General features: G+C 39.7%; 1 long non-coding RNA gene and 1 pseudogene across 2 annotated transcripts; both read left to right on the top strand.

Annotated features, from left to right (window-relative positions):
- Positions 1–11,434: 11,434 nt before the first annotated feature.
- LOC127136368 (uncharacterized) lies at positions 11,435–12,814 on the top strand (annotated as a pseudogene).
- A 2,306-nt stretch (positions 12,815–15,120) lies between these two features.
- LOC127074028 (uncharacterized) lies at positions 15,121–17,335 on the top strand. 2 transcript variants are annotated; one of them, XR_007785916.1, is made up of 4 exons: positions 15,121–15,331; positions 16,036–16,149; positions 16,593–17,019; positions 17,139–17,335. It is a non-coding gene; the product is annotated as an uncharacterized LOC127074028 (long non-coding RNA). The 2 variants fall into 2 exon arrangements; XR_007785915.1 differs by having other exon boundaries at positions 15,122–15,331; positions 16,593–16,978.
- Positions 17,336–17,408: the final 73 nt, after the last annotated feature.

The raw sequence follows: 17,408 nt of genomic DNA, 5'->3' as shown, positions 1-17,408 counted from the left end.
GGTCACTTGGCCGCAGAGTGCCGGTTGAAGACTATGACTTGTTTCAACTGTGGAGAGGTGGGTCATATTAGCCCACAATGTCCTAAGCCGAAGAAAGAGAACCAGTCGGGAGGCAAGGTCTTTGCTTTATCGGGTTCTGAGACTTCTGCAGATGATCGTTTGATCCGAGGTACATGTTATATTAATGGCTTTCCTCTTGTAGCTATTATTGACACAGGTGCGACTCATTCCTTTATATCTTTGGATTGTGCTGTGAAACTTAAATTAGAGATATCTGATATGCATGGGAGTATGGTGATTGATACTCCTGCGAAGGGTTCAGTGACTACTACTTCAGTTTGTTTAAATTGCCCTTTGAGTATTTTTGGTAGAGACTTTGGGATGGACCTCGTGTGTCTTCCACTAGTGCAGATTGATGTTATCTTGGGTATGAACTGGTTGGTGTTTAACCGAGTTTATATCAACTGTTTTGATAAGACTGTGATCTTTCCTGAGATTGAGGAAGGAAAGAGTTTGTTTCTATCAGCAAGGCAGGTGAATGAGGCAGTAGAAGATGGGGCAGAGTTGTTTATGCTGTTAGCGACTTTGGAGGCTAAAGATAAACTGGCGATTTGCGATCTAGCCGTGGTGTGTGATTTTCCTGATGTGTTTCCTGAAGAAGTGAATGAATTACCGCCAGAGCGTGAAGTTGAGTTCTCGATTGATTTGGTACCGGGTACTAGGCCGATGTCGATGGCTCCGTACCGTATGTCTGCTGTTGAGTTAACTGAATTGAAGAGTCAGCTGGAAGATCTGTTGGATAAGAAATTTATTCGTCCGAGTGTGTCACCGTGGGGTGCACCAGTGTTATTGGTTAAGAAGAAAGAAGGTACTATGAGGTTGTGTGTGGACTACAGGCAACTGAATAAAGTGACGATCAAGAATCGGTATCCTTTGCCGAGGATTGATGATTTGATGGATCAGTTGGTTGGTGCGAGTGTGTTCAGCAAAATAGATTTGAGATTGGGTTATCATCAGATACGTGTGAAAACTGAGGATATTCAGAAGACTGCTTTCAGAATAAGGTATGGACATTATGAGTATTCTGTAATGCCTTTTGGTGTGACTAATGCGCCTGGAGTATTTATGGAGTACATGAATAGGATTTTCCATCCGTATCTAGACAAGTTTGTTGTGGTGTTTATTGACGATATTTTGGTGTATTCGAAATCTGAAGAAGAGCATGCTGAACATTTGAGAGTGGTTTTAGGAGTTCTTCGAGAAAAGAAGTTATTTGCTAAACTGTCTAAGTGTGAATTTTGGTTAGAAGAGGTTAGTTTTCTTGGTCATGTGGTTTCAAGAGGTGGTGTTGCTGTTGATCCTTCTAAGATAGAAGCGGTATCTAAGTGGGAAACTCCGAAGTCAGTTTCTGAGATAAGGAGTTTTCTTGGACTTGCTGGTTATTATAGGAAATTCATTGAGGGATTTTCTAAGTTGGCGTTACCGTTGACGAGGTTGACTAGAAAGGGGCAAGCGTTTGTTTGGGACTCAAAGTGTGAAGAAGGTTTCCAAGAGTTAAAGAGAAGGTTAATTACTGCTCCTATTCTGATATTACCAAGTCCATCGGAACCATTTGAGGTTTACTGTGATGCTTCATTGTTGGGTTTGGGTGGTGTTTTGATGCAGAATAAGCAGGTTGTAGCTTATGCTTCGAGACAACTGAAGGTTCATGAGAGGAACTATCCGACACACGATTTAGAGTTGGCAGCCGTGGTATTTGTTCTGAAGTTATGGAGGCATTACTTGTACGGGTCAAGATTTGAGGTCTTCAGTGACCATAAAAGTTTAAAGTATTTGTTTGATCAGAAAGAGCTGAATATGAGACAGAGAAGATGGTTAGAGTTTCTGAAGGATTATGACTTTGGTTTGAATTACCATCCGGGTAAAGCAAACGTAGTGGCTGATGCATTGAGTCGGAAATCATTGCATATGTCTATGTTAATGGTTAAGGAATTGGATTTAATTGAGCAGTTTAGAGACTTGAGTTTGGTGTGTGAGAGTACTCATAATAGTGTTAAATTGGGAATGTTGAAGTTAACGAGTGGTATTCTGGATGAGATTAGAGAGGGTCAGAAATCCGTTGTGCTTTTGGTTGATAAGTTGACTCTAGTGAATCAAGGTCAAGGTGGTGAATTCAGAGTTGATGAGAATGGTGTTTTGAAATTTGGTAATCGGGTGTGTATTCCGGATGTTACCGAACTTAAGAAGAGTATTCTTGAGGAAGGACATCGTAGTGGCCTGAGTATTCATCCTGGGGCTACGAAGATGTATCATGATTTGAAAAAGTTATTTTGGTGGCCGGGAATGAAAAGAGAAATTGCGAGTTTTGTTTATTCTTGTTTGACTTGTCAGAAGTCAAAGATTGAGCATCAGAAGTCGTCTGGGCTAATGCAACCGTTGGCTATTCCAGAGTGGAAGTGGGATAGTATCAGTATGGATTTTGTTTCTGGTTTACCGAGGACAATTAAGAATTTTGAAGCTATTTGGGTGATTGTTGATAGATTGACAAAATCGGCTCATTTCATTCCGATCAGAATGGATTATCCGTTAGAGAGATTAGCCGAGTTGTATATTGAGAAAATTGTAAGTTTGCATGGTATTCCGTCGAGTATTGTTTCGGACAGAGATCCTAGATTTACATCGAAGTTCTGGGAAGGTTTGCAGAGGGCTTTGGGAACTAAGCTGAGATTAAGTTCTGCATATCATCCGCAGACTGATGGTCAGACTGAGAGGACGATTCAGTCACTGGAGGATCTTTTGAGGGCTTGTGTTTTGGAAAAGGGAGGTGCTTGGGATTGTTATTTACCTTTGATTGAGTTTACCTACAACAATAGTTTTCATTCGAGCATTGGTATGGCACCGTTTGAAGCTTTGTATGGTAGGAGATGTCGGACACCTTTATGTTGGTATGAGTCCGGTGAGAGTGATGTGGTTGGACCGGAGATTGTTCAACAAACTACGGAAAAGATTAATATGATTCAGGAGAAGATGAGGATTGCTCAGAGTCGTCAGAAGAGTTATCACGACAAGAGGAGGAAGTCACTTGAGTTTCAAGAGGGAGATCATGTGTTTCTTCGTGTTACTCCGATAACTGGGGTTGGTCGAGCTTTGAAGTCGAAGAAGTTGACACCTCGATTTATTGGTCCTTATCAGATTTTGGAGAGGATAGGGGAGGTAGCCTATCGTATCGCTTTACCGCCGTCACTTGCGAATTTGCATGAGGTTTTTCATGTGTCTCAGTTGAGGAGGTACATTCCTGATCCGTCGCATGTTGTCCAAGTAGATGATGTACAGGTGAGAGATAACCTGACTGTTGAAACATCACCTATGAGGATCGAGGATCGAGAGTTGAAGCAGTTGCGGGGTAAAGAGATTGCTTTGGTAAAGGTAGCTTTGGGAGGACCAGCAGGTGGCAATGTGACTTGGGAACTTGAGAGTCAGATGAAGGAGTCTTATCCGGAGTTATTCGCTTGAGGTATGTTTTCGAGGACGAAAACTCTTTTAGTGGGGGAGAGTTGTAACACCCCGATAAAATATGATAATTATTTAAATTAAGTTAATATTATATTTATTAATTTAATTAAATAATTAGATTATTATTGGAATATTATTTAGAATTATTATTATTGGAATTTTTATTATTATTGGAATAATAAAGTTGGAATATATATATAAGGTCCCATTTGGTAAAAAGGGTTTTTACGTGAAAACCAGAGAAGCGACAGAAAGTGGAAAAGGGCAAAGAGGAAGAGCAAGAGAGCAAGGGTTGAAGAAAGGAAAAGCTTGAAGCTAAAGGATTGCCGGATTAACTCAGGTAAGGGGGGTTTATCGTCGTTTAATGGGTATTATGGGTTAACATGTAATGGGTAGTGATAAGCCATTGATTTGACCCTAATTGGGATGTTGAATGCTGAAAATTGAGATGAATAAGTTATGTTAAAGTTGTAATTGAATCTGTAATTTGATGAGTCTTGATTTTCCGAAAGTGTAGCTTTTTACGGAATTGGAATCGGAGGTCCGGAAGTCCTCCAACGGCGGAAAATGCGGAGAATTCTGCATTCTGCTTCGTGTTAGCGCAGGAACAACTTTCTGTCTTGCGTTAACCGGTTAACCCAGGGTGTTAACCGGTTAACACTGTTATGATAATTAAAAGAATTTATTTCTGTTCTGCGTTAACCGGTTAACCCAGGGTGTTAACCGGTTAACACTGTTATGAATTATGAGAAATTGCTGTCTGTCTTGCGTTAACCGGTTAACCCAGGGCGTTAACCGGTTAACACTGTTTTGAATTGCTAGGAAGCGTGTTCTGTGTTGCGTTAACCGGTTAACCCAGGGCGTTAACCGGTTAACACTGTGTGGAAAGTGAAAAATTTATATTTAAATGTGGTGTGCATGTTTGATGTTTGGCCTATATTGGCGTATGATATAATAGGGATCATTTCCCGTTGTTTTGAGCGGTAGGGGTATTAGTAGAGCATGCTAATACTGTGATTGATTATGTGGCATGATATGATTATGTAATAAATATGTGGATGATGTATGATTGTATGCATAATGCTGTGGATGTATCTATTCTGTATGCAATTGTGAATGGACTGTTTATGGCTTAGAGTGTGAGCATATGTCCATTGTGGATGATTGTTGATGTTTGCATGACTAAGTGATTTAGTGTGCATAATATGGCCTTTATGGTGGTAGCTAATTCCCATGGTGAGGAATTAGTGAGTGAATTATTGTGGATTGTTGTTGATGTTTGCATGCTAGGTGATTTAGCGTGCATAGCATAGCCCTTGGGGTGGTAGCTAATTCCCATGGTGAGGAATTAGTGATGTGAGTCACTAGGTCTCAAATGAGTGGGACTAGTGAGCTTGGTAGCCGTATCTGGATTTGATCGGTGAGGTTGAACTATATGTTCACGAATAGTCGGTACCGCATGCATGGAGTCTCATTGCATAATGTATTGTGTGGCGTATAATATGAATGGATGCATTCCAATATTATACGTGTGTTTTGTGTTGTGTTGTGTTGAGTATGATTATGAGTTGATGTTGCCGTTGCTGAATGTGTGATATGATTAGGGTGATGAATGTGTTAATTTACTTAGCATTACATGATATTTTATAATGCTTATTATATCGATTGAGGAACTCACCCTTACAACTATGTTTCAGGTAACGTGCAGTGATTGAGTAGAAGCTAGTCCTTGGAGTCTAGTGTAGTTCCTTAGTGAGTCATGCTCTGGTAGATGTAACATCGGGACGGGATGTTTTGCCTTGTTTTCGGTTTGGTTGTTGAATAACCTTACATGTAATGTGTTACATGTTTTGCATGTTATTGTTAATTTCTATCCGCTGCGAATTATGCAAATGTTTATTTTGATGAATAAATGAGCATGACGAGTTAAATTGGAACATGGTGTGAAGTGTCAAGTGTGACACCCTTAAATTGCATATATACTCTGATTTATGTTTGGTTGATTTAATTAATTATTGGGGTATTCTAGAAGGGTGTTACAGCAATCACTATCCCCATCTTCATCGTTGACCGCAGAGACCTGGCCATATTGGATGATACCAGCACTGGAGACAGTAATCGGCCCCTGACGAGTTTGAGGCGTTGAAGTACACACATCCGAAACATCAGAATCAAGTTCAGCAAGTACATCAGAATCAAACGCCATGTTTGGAATATCAGCGACAACATCATCATGGATCACATAATCAGTAGGAACAACATCTGCGAATTCATCAGTGGCATCTTCAAACACTTCTTCCTCAACCCCTTCCGCAGACTCTTGGACAGACAAATCTTCAACCTGGAGGATACCTTTGTCGAGCAAGACCTGGATACCCTGCTGTAGCTTCAAATAACCTCCACTCTGAGTAGCACAATCCAAACAACCCTTCCCACAACCGGGGAAAACATCGGCCTTCAACAAGTATCCCTTGATATCCGACAACGGAGTCTTCAGCTTCAACGTATCTTTGACGGATCTGGCTTCCCCTTCCATCATATTAACATTTGCACCACCATGCTGGGGCATGGGATTGTTGACGACATTCGGAGCCGGTGCAAGGTCGATGGCCTTTGAATCTATGAGGTCCTGAACTACATGCTTAAAAACTCTGCAGTTCTCAATATTGTGGCCAGGTGCCCCAGAGTGGAAGCTACACCTAGCGTTGGCGTCGTAACCCACCGGAAGCCTACCAACAGGAGGAGCCAGAGTGCGTAACTGCACAAGTTGTAGTTGTTGAAGACTAGAAAGCAACTGAGCGTACGACATTGGAAGAGTGTCGAAACACCGGTCCATCATCCTTTGCCTCTGTTGATAAGCGGGTCTGTTACCCGGTTGTTATTGCTGGTACTGAGTCTGCTGACGTTATGGTTGTTGTTGTAGTGGTGTTGCAGCTGGAATGGTCACAGTCGCAACATACGGTTGCTGATGATAGTTCTGAAAGTTATTCCTCCGGTTATCCCTGTTCTGATAAGAAGATATGGCACTTGCATCCCCTTCTCTCCTCTTCTGTCCCTGAATGAACGACTTCTTCACCCCTGATGAAGATCCACCTCCACTCTAGGTCTTGTATGTCTTCAGGTAATTCTCCACCCTCTCTCCGGTAGAGACTACATCAGCAAAGTTGGAGGCATTGCAACCCACCAGGCGCTCCAAATAAGGTTCGGGGAGAGTGTTCATGAACATGTTAGCCCTTTCCTTCTCCAACATAGGAGGTTGAACACGGGAAGCTGTCTCCCTCCAGCGTTGAGCGTATTCCGTGGAGCACTCATTGCCTTTAAGAGACAGATTATGAAGTTGAGTTCTTTCCGGAGCCATGTCTGCATTATACTGATACTGCTTCACGAAAGTCTCAGCCAAATCCCTCCAGCAGCGGATGTGGGCTCTGTCCAGCCTCATATAGCATTCTAGGGATGCCCCAGCTAGGCTATCCTGGAAAAAGTACATAAGCAACTTTTCATCGTCAGAGTATGCAACCATTTTACGGAAGTAGGCTTGCACATGGGTCTTCGGGCAAGAGTTGCCGTTGTATTTGTCGAATATCGAGACCTTGAATTTCGGTGGCACCCTCACGCCTGGGACCAATCCCAAGTCAGCAACGTCTACTCCCAGAGGACTTTGTCCTTCCACTGCCTTCAACCTCTCTTCCAGTCTTCGAAACATAGGGTCCATACCATGACCCATACCAAAGTCTTCCTGAAGCAAGGGGAACTGATCTTCCTGGTCATCATGGACGGGTTGTTGACCGGAGCTGACAAGTAGGATTGGGGTAGGCCCCGGTCCACTGGGTCCGTTAACCTCTCTAGCTGAAGGATCAGTCAACGTCTCTGGTTGAGTAGTGGCGGGATTCCTCTGCATCATCTTCCTGAGCTCTTGTTGTCCCTGAGCCACCCCTTGAACCACATCCACAAACTGATTCATGCGAATCTTCATCTCGGCGAGTTCTGCTTGTAGGCTTTCCATTGCTCTCTGGTGGTTTCTGCGGGTACCGTACCGGTGAATGCCTGAGTCAGCTATCTTGCTAGTGGAACACCAAACAACTGAGAACACTGCGGCAATACCTGTTATGCAAGACATGCTGATGGATATGCAAATGCAATGACTTATTTATCAATTCCAAAGGGCATTCTACCCCCTTGATTCCAGTCTCACATTTGATAAAATATACCTTTTTAAAAGTACCAGAAAACCCTGACTAGAATCAAGAAGAAGATATAAACCCCCGGGAATAGATAAACATGTGTTGAATGATATGAATGCAAAATGATGTGATGCAATGATGTGACATGGGAATCATGATTGCTGTATCTGCTTGAACATCTATCGGGTTGCACTGTCTGAAGAGAAACCCACTGAAGAATATAATACAAGATTAAAGCTCTGCTCCAGAAAACCGGGTTGGTTGGAGGTTAAGGTTTCTTGAATTTAGCCCGCCCCTCACTGGTAGGTTCTAAGAACAGAAGTTTGTCAACTTCGGCCCTTCGATCGAGAATAATACGTTTACCACTGAAGGTTTGACATTATTACGGGATAAAAAGACCTCCACTGACTCCCCTCAACAGGACATCCTAATAGCAAGTTCCCAGTCTCGGGGTCCTCGGATTGATCAGCGAGAATGCGCCCACCAGAGCTAACATAATCACATCTCGGAGGAGAGACCTCGACTGAGTTCTCGGGAAATGGTCACCAAAGTCGACGATTTCTAGAGGAACATTTGCCGTTATGGAACACCCATAGGACAAAATATATCCAAAAGAAACCTCGTCTGGATGTGGGTCTTCATGAACGACTTAACATAGCAACACGCCATGCAAGCCTCATGACTAACCACTCTAAAACCTATGTGTACACTCAAGCCTGGGTAATGGGCTTATCTCTCATAGAACACCCCATCCCAACAAATAAACAAACCAACAGCAGAGCCAACAGACACAACAATGATACGTACACAATGCAATGAAGCAGGTAAATGCTGAAAAATAAATAACTGTACAAAAGAATGAACACCCAATAAACAAACAACCTACAAAAGCTAGGAGGGACTCGCTTAGGGAAACCAGGTCCCCAGCAGAGTCGCCAGTTGTAGCAGCCTAAAAAAGGAGATGCGAAAAACAACCGACGAGAAAGAAATGACAAAAGAGTCGCCACCGCGCGTTATTTATCCCAAAAAAGGGAAAGGAAACGCTCGAAGTAAACCTGGAAAAAGGAAAGGAAAAGACAAGGTCTCGCAACCAAATCTTGGGTTCGGGAGTCGATTATGCGAAGGAAAGGTATTAGCACCCCTACGCATCCGTAGTACTCTACGGGATCCACTCTTGTGGTTCTTGTCTAAAGGGTGTGGGTTTATCTAATGTACTATTTACTAAAAGAGGGGTTAAAAGAAAATGACTCGCACGGATGTCGCATCCACTACATACGTATCTCATCTGAATATGAGAATCAGAGTCTTCGTAGCTCGGCTGCCTATGGGCTAAAGAGGAGTGTGCTCGCTAAGACATCGCGTCTTATGCCTGCGTATCTCATCTGGAATGAGAATTAGAGCAAACCGTAGTTCGACTAACTACGGATTAAGGGTTGTGTTTTTTAGATGAACGACGTTACTACGCAATCTACCGGATGCTCGACCTTTGGAGACTTACTCGCCTGTAGTAGAAGGAGTTAATGTGTTCTTAGAAGAAGAAAAATCAATGAGTTTGTTTGGGTTTTAGGAATGCTCATGCAAAAAAGGAAGTCCTAGACGAAGGAACAATGCTACCTTAATTGACATGCAAACGAGAGACTATACGAAGCCTAGCAATCCTATGGAGAGACGATCACACCATACAAAACAAACATGCATAAAGTAAAATGCCACCAAGGGGGCTCAAACCTACATGGGTATGGCTTTAGTCAAGAGGGGTCATATCAACCTCGACAAACAAGCCATGGAATATGTAATCAAATGGGCTCTTAACCACTGACATTGAACGTCAGGGTGAGTAGATCAAAAGGGTAATGAGGATAAGACCTCATAGCTCTTAACCCTGGACAGGGTGAGCTAATGACAAAAAGTGGGGATTCAGAAAGGTGGAACCCTCTCCACTGACTGACCGGACAAAAGATCTTGGGATTTTGTTCTAAAGCATCAGCACGTAGTGCGAGCATAAAGAACGACACACTGAATAACGGGGGATTGATTACTAATCCCTTTTATCCGTCAATTGCCTCTTCGTGGAGGTCTTTAGCACTGGTGCCTCCTTTTGGAGGTCTTTGGGCACAAAAGCAAACAAACAAAAGAAAACATTGCCTCCTATCGAGGTCTTCCAACTAAGAAAGCGGTAAAATACGGGAAAGATAAAGGGATCAAGAGGTCTACCACACGGATAAAGATCCGAAGTAATAACAGCTAAAGAAATAAGAAACCCAGAGATCTCTCGAGCTGGCACCATCAAAGAAAGCAAGTCAATACAGGTAATCGGAATAAATCTCCAAATGGTATCCCACAAATAAAGTGGAATGCCAAGCAAGCTATCCTTTCAGGAGTCATGTGAGCCCTCACAAAAAACTCAACAAACAGGTTAGAGTGACAAGATGGGGTGCAATCAAGAGTTGCCCCAAATCAAAATGTAACCACATGAATCATGCCATTAAAATTCATAAAAAGAGCTCACAAAAAGCAACCAAGTGTAGGAGGCTTAAACCTCTTGTCAAACACATGCATCAAAAGGGTATCAAAATTCAAATTCAGGGGGCAAGGATCCACACATCAAGGCATGACATACATACTAAAACATGTGCCCACATGCAAAACCTAACGATACCCACTCTTCCAAATTCACCCATAATACCTCATACATTCAGAAATTTCAGGTTGAAAGTATAAAGTAGTGGAAATAGGGCATACCTGATTGGGGAGGATCGATTGAAATTGAATTGCACTGTTGGCTTTGCAGAACAATCTTAGGGTTTATATGAGAGGGAATTGGTTCTTTGCAGATGAGTTCTCTTCAGTCTCTGGAGGTTGCTCTGAATTAGTTAGAATCTCTCCAGGGTTTTTCCACTGATTTTTTTATAGAATTTATAACCTGATTTTCGTGGCTTTGTGGGCTCAAATGAGAGAGGTCCAAGTCCAAGATTTTTCTGTTATATATATTTATTTATTTATTTTATTTATTTATTTTCAAAATGCGTGGGCTTCGCCTAGCGAGCATGACAGTTCAAGAAATTCCTCTGAGCGTAGGTGATTCTGGTGGCTTTTCTTGGGACTCGCTAGGCGACCCATTCTGCTCGCCTAGCGAGCATGACAGCTCATGAACAAACTTTTGCTCCTTCAAGATTAACGTTTTGACTGATGAATAGACCCCATTTGAACATGTTGGAAGTATCTCAAGTCATTCCCTTGTGTTGACTGATCACCCAGATAGGACCCACGAAGTGTCTTGGATGATATTCAAGCTTCTTGGATCTAATTTCGATTGACATGATGAAATGCAATATGAGATGTTAAATGACCTAAAAATGAATGCATGAATGAGGGGGGCAAATTTTGAGGTATTACACTATTATAGTGGATTTCCTTTCTGGCTTGGATGCCCCCCAGATGTAGGTGACGCTGCACCAAACTAGGTTAACAATTGACTTATGTTATTTACTTCCTGCTATTTACTTTAACATTGTAATTGTTTCTAGTGTAACAATGTCTTGATCATGGTGTCATGACATCGTATACGACATCTGTTATTTGTGTACCAGAATTTCAATTGGCATTAGAGCAGGCACCCTGTTCTGTTTTGGGTGAGCTTCAGGGAAATATTTTCAGGTACTATGGACAAGGAAGGAGGATTTGTCAACAGACCACCTATTCTGGATGACACTAACTATGATTACTGAAAGACGCGTACGATGGCTTTTCTAAAATCTATGGATAGCAGAACCTGGAAAGCAGTTATCAAAGGTTGGGAACATCTTGTGGTGCAGGACAAATATGGGAAGGACATAACTAATTTGAATCCTGAAGAGGACTGGTCAAAGGAAGAAGATGAACTTTCTCTTGGAAACTCCAAATCTATGAATGCCTTGTTCAATGGAGTTGACAAAAATATATTCAGGTTAATAAATACTTGTATTATGGGCAAAGATGCATGGGAAATCCTCAAAACCATTCATGAAGGCATGTCAAAAGTAAAAATGTTAAGACTTCAACTTCTCACCACCAAATATGAGAATCTCATGATGAAAGATGATGAGTGTATTCATGATTTTCACATGAATATTCTTGATATTTCCAATTCCTCTAGTGCCCTGGGAGAGGAGATGTCAGAGGAAAAACTCGTCAGAAAAATCCTCAAGTCTTTGCCTAAGAAGTTTGACATGAAGATCACAGCTATTGAAGAATCACAAGGCATCTGCAACATGAAAGTGAATGAGCTTATTGGGTCACTTTAAACTTTTGAATTGACTTTCAGTGATAGATCTAAAAATAAGGAAAAGAGCATAACTTTTATCTCCAACACTGATGATGAAGAAGTTCAATGTGACATGGAGACTGATGAATGGATTTCTAATGCTATTGTGCTTCTAGGGAGGCAATTCAATAAAGTGCTAAGAGGAATGGATAGGAAGCAAAAACTAAATGTCAAGAACATGTCATACGACATCAGTAAGAACAATGACTTTCAGAGAAAAGAAAGAACAAAGGAGAAGTCAACTTTCAGAGAAAAGAAAGAACAAAGGAGAAGTCAAATCAAGGAAAAGGTATTCAATGTCATGGATGTGAGGGTTTTGGTCACATTAGATCATAATGTCCCACGTACCTCAAGAAACAAAAGAAGGGCTTGTTTATTTCTTGGTATGATGATGATGATTCTGAAGATGATGAAACTGCTAAGCATGTTATAGCCTTCATGTGATGAGGATGTTTCTTATGAAGAATTAACTATTTCATACAGAGAGCTTTGTATCAGAAGTGAAAAGGTGTGTAAGATAAGAGAAAATTAGAAGAGAATCATAGCTCAATTGCAGGCTTAAAAAGTGAATCTTTTATCTACTATCTCTGGTCTTCAAGATGAGGTAACCCTATTGAATTCTAAACTTGAAAACATGACCAAATCAGTAAGAAGGTTGAACAACGGGTCTGATATGTTAGATGAAATTCTTCAAGTTGGAAAAGGGGGTGGAAAATTAAAAGGTATGGGTTTTCATTACCAATCTCTAAAAGGAAAAACCCATGTAACAAAATTTATTCCTCCAGAAAGGAAGTATGAGCCCATGATGTTCGACTAAATGTTATAACATCCTTCCAGACATCAGGAAACTCAAACTAAAGTGACGTTTTTTCCTTGGAAATGTCATTATTATGGTAAATATGGACATATAAACCCTTTGTGCTATAAACTGTATGAGTATCCAAAAAATCCAACATATCCTAGGGCTAATCATATGATGATTAAAACTAGAAAGGAGTGGAAACCTAAGTTAGTTGTCTCTAGTCTTATAGCTCATACATCTCTTAGAGCTTCATCTAGAGAAGACAGGTACTTTGATAATGGTTGTTCAAGACACATGACAGGGGTTAAGAAGTATTGAGTGGACATTAAATCTTATTCCTCTAGTTTTGTCACGTTTTATGATGGAGCTAAAGTTGAAATCAAGGGTATATGAAAGGTAGGTTGCATTGGTCTTCCTAGACTAGATGATGTTCTGCTTGTGAAAGGACTGACTGCAAATCTCATCAGTATTAGTCAGTTATGTGATAAAGGTTTAAAAGTCAATTTCACCAAGTCAGAATGTTTGATTATAAATGAGAAGAATTATGTTCTGATGAGAGGAGTTAGGTCTAAAGACAATTTCTATTTATGGATACCACAAGAATCTACTTGTTCTTCCACATGCTTAATGTCCAAGGAAGATGAAGTCAAGTTGTGGCACCAGAAGCTTAGACATTTAAATCTCAAAGGTATAAAGAAAATTATGTCTGAATAAGCTACTAGAGATATACCAAAGCTCTAAATTAAGGAGGGTAAAGTTTGTGGTGAGTGTCAAATTGGGAAGCAAACTAAGATGTCACACTCGAAGTTGCAACATCAAACTACTTCCAAAGTTTTAGAACTTTTTCATATAGACTTAATGGGGCCTATGGAGTTGAAAGTATTGGTGGAAAAAGGTATGTCTATGTGGTTGTTGATTATTTTTCAAGGTTTACTTGGGTGAATTTTATCAGAGAAAAATCATAAACTTTTACAGTATTCAAAGACCTTTGTCAACGTCTTCAAAGAGAGAAGGAAAATGTGATTTTTCCTGTGTTGAGGCATGTTGCTCCATATTTTGTGAGTACTTACAAGGTCTTTCCTTAAAGTTTATTGGACGTATCTATGGACATTCCCGATCAAAGATGGGTTCTCATTCCCCTCCCCAAGTGAAAAATCAACCTGAGGTCGACGTGTGGCTAACCCACTGTGACCTCTATAGTGGCTAGCTGGCAGATAGGGGTGGACCATTATTACGGAGATTGTGTTCATCATTATTAGGTAGGTTGCACCAAAATTCTTTAATCTGAATGTCATATTATATTGTATTGATAATTATTCTGTTGGGTCATAAAGGTTGTATTTATCCGATCAAGTCCGTACATTGGTATATGTTTATACCATGAATAGGCATCCATAGATGAAAGTAATTAATATCATGTTGAATTATCTACTAGTTTATCAATGTTTAGGAGAGGTTAAAAATCTTATGGCATACCTTGTTAAGATCTGTAACTAATGCATATCCTCCATTTGTCCAAGGCCTTCCTTACTAACACCACATTAAATAACCATTATGTATACACATCTTTGGAAATAAAATGGGTGTCCAATAAGCCTTTAACCTTGCTATAAGTGCCTTCAATTTTTTTTAGAGATTGTCTTCTCTTATGATGGGAGACGTAACGGGCGTTGGCATCCATATTCAACTGGTGGCTCACTATGCTAGGATCAATATCGGGCATCTCATGTGGGGTTATGGAAAAAAGGTCGGAGTTATCTTGGAGGCATTTTATTAGCGTCACTCTTACTTCTAAAGGAAGTTTGGTGCCTACTTTAACTGACATGTTCGGGTCTTCCCCAAGTTGGATGAAATCTAAATCACCATCCTGCACCGGTAGAACCTTGTCTTCACGAGCATCTAGGTCAAACGCGCCAAGATCCCTCGACTTTCCTTCTACTTCTGATCCCGAGGTCGTGGTCGATACCAAAATATCCTTTTGGATGATTTCCTTAATCACTTTCACTTTATCTACTTCATCGGTTACTGGGACTGACCTTCCTTTCGCGTCATGATAAGTCACATTTAAATGTACCAAAGATGTCATTACATTTAATCTCACTAGGAAGGATATCCCTAGGATACATATGAAGGCAATTCGACACGATATCTATAATATAAGAAATTTCAATGTTGTGGAAATATCTTACATGCCCTTCCCTTTGAAAATGACATATCATCAAAATGAGGGCAATTTGTGTCCAAAATTTACTTTTTTCAACCAAATTGTACTATTGAACCAACATGGTTACTACTTATTCTATTTTCGGCCACTTTTTGATATGTTGTCAACAGGTTAACATTGACTGGTTGAAAACAAACTATTGATTCCAATTTTTTCTCTTCTACCAATGCCTTTTGTACTTCACCAAATCCTTCAAGTTCAGTTTTTCATTTGCTTTCTCTCTCCGACTCTAACCTTCACCCATATTTGCTTCCGTTTTTTCATATGCTATTCTTCTTCATCTCCTTCACATTATGAGCAACTTCAAGGTTGCTTCTTCTACCTTCACCCATATTTGCTTCCGTCATTTTTGTTCTTCGTCTTCATCCTGTTTTTGTTAACTTTTATTTTGTTTTCCGTTTTGAAGAAGATTTTGTGGTACAACTTCATGATGTTTTCAAATCTCCTTAGGAAATATTGGTTATGTTTTATTTCTTCTTCATGTTTATTTATATTTTACGGCATTTCATGGTATGATTATTTAGGTTTTTTGTTTGTAGATACCGAAACCCTAAAAAGGTTATATTTTTATGCAATTGGGGTTATTGGGTACTGAAAATGTTTAGCATTTTATTTTTACACAAAATCTGGACCCCAAATCCTAGATCTATATGTATGTTATTTTTTATTCTATTGAGACACGATAGCAAAGCCTTTATGGTTGGTTAAGTACTTTACAGTTTAATGGTTGTTTCCTCCATTTTTATAATTAAATGTTAATTTTAACACAATTATCCATGCTTCAAATCTAAGGGATCTTTCCCCGTGCCGTGTTAGAGATATTAGAAACCATTTGGCTATAAAAGAAAACTTAATAGCTAATGTCTAATGTATCTCAAATAATTGATTCATGATAAGTAATAAATGTGTAAATGATCTCTCTAGCCTATTACAATACATCAGTAAATAATTTATTTTATTGTTTGTTTGCAACACAAATGAGGTTAATTAATCATACTGGATTTTGATGCAGCTGGTTATCTGCATGTAATTAATCAGACGATGGAGTTAATTACCGACGAGAAAAAATGCCTATACTTTGGTTATGGTAAAACCAAACCCAACTAAACTTGCTAACTTTCCTGAGGTGAAGTTTGATTCATTCTTAGTACATATTTCAACTTTATGTTTATTTCGGAAAGTTTCCTGACATTGTTTTTTCCTCATGAGTGTGGTGTTTTTATATATGTTTCGTGTGCCCAAACTGCTTTACTATATAGAAAAGGTTATCTAGCTCCAGTCATTCTCGCATCCCAACGCCATGTTTTCCATGCTATCTTAAAGTAGAATTATACTGAGACACCATTATTTGGGTAAAACCTAAATACTCATAATATTACTCGGAAAATTGTTATTAACAACAATGACACTTTCCATTGGATTTATTGCCCAATACGTGGTGAAAAGTGTTGTCGCAATAACATCGTAGCTTAGTGAAATTTGAACAAACCATTGCTTTCTAAAAATTGCAATTTACCATACTAACCTGAATTTAAGTTAATGACAATTTAATTTGTAAAAATTTGACAGGTTGTTCTTGCTCCAGTCACACTTAGTCTTCTTCTCAATACATATGCAAAGGCAGTTGTATCTATTCTTTGCTAAAAGGATTGTAAATTGCATTGCTGTTGGTGCTGGAATTGCTGGAAGGATGACATGTGCTGCCTCTTTGTTCGATGTGGTGACCAAAGATTCTGAGAAGAGGAAGGTTTCGACGGGTGGTGCTCACATTAAGATGAACGTGACACCGGGTTTGGGTGTTTGAGAGTCTGATCAATAAGGGATTGTGAAGGATATGGGGGATGAGATATATATTGTTACTTATGTGGTGCCTAAGAGAGTGAATTATATGGTTAATGTTGAATGTAATGGCAAGCCAATCATGGGTAGTCCCTTCCTTGTGTTTTTCAGTGCAGGTATTCATCATTACTCATGTGCTGGCACTTTAATGTTCAACGTAAGGTCTCGCTTTGGAAAGTATCGTGAAAATTTAAATACTAAACAATTTTGCAGATTTAAGTAATTAGTTATATTTGTTCATAATATCTTTTAACGTTGTATGTATGTCTATATTAGGGGACATACAACCAATGGAATGGGCGATGCGACTCAGAGTTATTATGCATATTGCATAAGCTCTAGAATATTGCACAAGCAAGGAGGGAACATTCTCTGACCATGTTATTTCTCTATACAATTATCAGTCGAAGTGCTTTGAGATATCTGCATCATGTTGGAATTACATGAAAGTGTTTTGATGAAGTTTGTTTTTAGTTGTGGATGTTAGTTTTATATATATATATATATATATATATATATATATATATATATATATATATATATATA

Source organism: Lathyrus oleraceus, chromosome 4, assembly GCF_024323335.1.
Source record: "Lathyrus oleraceus cultivar Zhongwan6 chromosome 4, CAAS_Psat_ZW6_1.0, whole genome shotgun sequence".
Taxonomy (NCBI): Eukaryota; Viridiplantae; Streptophyta; class Magnoliopsida; order Fabales; family Fabaceae; genus Lathyrus; species Lathyrus oleraceus.
Note: the sequence above shows the minus strand (reverse complement) of the source record. Positions and strands in the feature narration are given on the sequence as shown.